Here is a 2,285-nt window from a genome sequence, read left to right as displayed (position 1 = left end):
TATTTAGCCTATTTTTAAGATTTATTTATTTTGAAAATACTGCTGTATTTGTCTTGAATACTACATATACATTTTACTACTGCTAGGAATATTTTTTTTTAATGTGTCAGATCAACCTCTTAGCTTTTTATTTGGCTGGTTGTATTTTTTAAATCTGTTTTTCTTCTTAGATTCTATACATTTGCTTCTTGCCTATTTAGAAATTTACTTTTGCTCTAACAAAGTTTTTTTTTCCCCCCTATCAGTCATGGAATGGCTTTAACTTTATATTTTATGAAGTTGACTTAAGTGTTGTGACTTCACTAATGAAGGACATATTTTCTTGGAAGTCCTCTGAAAATGCCTAATTTAGAGATCATCCATAGTGATCACTTTCTAAAAGGTCAAGGCCCTCTTATTCCATGCAAACTTCAAACAAGTAATTAATTTGTTCAGCCATGCAACAAGGTACTGGCAAAATAAGGACCCTGGAACTGACTTCTGTCTCAGTGCCACTATACTAAAGGAAATGAAAATGCATATTGTATTTTTTTTTTTAAGTAAAAGGGAAAAAAGCAGGAGCTCCAGGAAAAACAACAAGCAATACAAGAAAAGAATGTTTCAATGTATACTACTGAGCTCTTCAGTGAATGATAGCTACAGTAATATACTGTTTTAGAATTAATCCATAGAACATAGTAGACATTGATTATAACACTGAATGTAAATATCAACCTTGACAATGTAAAAAGACAGCTGTTAAGAATTGGAAAATTGAAAGAGCTGGTGGAAGAAGACCTGAGGGGAGAGAGGGTATTAATATCCTTACTTCACAGGAGAGTGATAAAGGGGGGACATGAAAAATTGAGACACTGTCTCTGGGAGAGGGAGCAAAGTGGAAAGGCCTGAGCATATTAAAGTTATAAAGATAAAAGTTATAAAGGTAACCAACAAAGCATCATTAAATACTAATAATTTGGTGGCTGGGGGAAGAAAAGAAAGCAAGGGGAAATTGTCTCAAGCAGGCAAAATTCTCTTTTACCATGGGAAGTCAGTAGATATTTAAGATGCATAAACTTAGAAATAGAAGTATATTAAAATATAACAAAAGATTAAAACAAGTATTATTTAAAAGAGAAATCTTATCAGAAGATAAAATAATCATTGCAATTATACGTAAATATATCTTTGAATTTCCTGGCAGCAAAGACAAAAAGACTACGATGGATGAAGTTTTTACATTTAATAAAAGGCAGCACTTAATTTTTCCTAGAGAACAATTTTTCTGGCACCAAAACTTAGAAGGAAGTTACATTGTGAGTTCTTATGTGAAGAGTGTTAACAATAAACAAATGTCTTTACTAAAATTTAAATAGAAAGGCATATGCAAGGATACAGAATTTGGGAACAACAGGAAGAAATATGGTTGGCTACCAAGAAGCCTCAAAATGAATTAGCTATGTGTACATCATTTATTCATTCCACTCAGCAAATATCCAAGCTCCTACATATTCCAGGCATTGGATGACAGCTACTGATTTTCCAGGATTGAAGAAGATAGTCCCCATCCTTTCAGAACTTGGTCTAGGAAGTTGTAGCTGAGTGGTTCTTGGCAATAACTGGACCTTATCAATATTTACTAAGATTGTATGTCTCTATTATGAATATATTTTAAAAATCACTTTTATCGAGTTACAATGGAAAACATTCCAGTAACTGGAATGCTCTCATCTCCAAGCCACAACACCTTCTCTCTTCATGTCATAATCAGAAGTCTATTTGAGCATGGAATTGAAGTGATGTGAGATAAGTAATTTTAAGGGATATTTCAGGTATTTAGTGATGCTTGATTAAGTACCCACCTTTTTTTCAGCAGAGACCATCTCCAAAGTGACCAGCTTGTCCAAATTTCCCAGATTGAGTTGTGTTGCCCTGGACACAGTTCTGGACACATATCACTGTGTTTAACTGAATTTCAGTTGACCCCCTTCATCTTCAACTGTGATTTCACAGAGAATGTGTAAACTTGCTTCTCAGAACAAAGCCAATAAGCAAATATGAAGTCATAATTTAGAGATAACGTTTCTTTGGAGAACTAAGCTAGTACAGTGAGGTATATAGCTTTCCACATGGTTCCTTCATCAGCTCGTATCTGCTTCAGTTCTACACTGAAGCTGCTGGATGGGACTCAAATCAAGGTCGAGCTCCTTGACAGGTATGTAAAGCTACATCTTCTGTTGATTAGCGGATAAGCAGGCAACAAAATTAATACTTGGAGAAATTAGGGGGCACTTAGAGCTATTCCA

Source organism: Mirounga leonina, unplaced genomic scaffold, assembly GCF_011800145.1.
Source record: "Mirounga leonina isolate KUSES-001 unplaced genomic scaffold, KU_Mleo_1.0 Mir_53, whole genome shotgun sequence".
NCBI lineage: Eukaryota > Metazoa > Chordata > Mammalia > Carnivora > Phocidae > Mirounga > Mirounga leonina.
Note: the sequence above shows the minus strand (reverse complement) of the source record.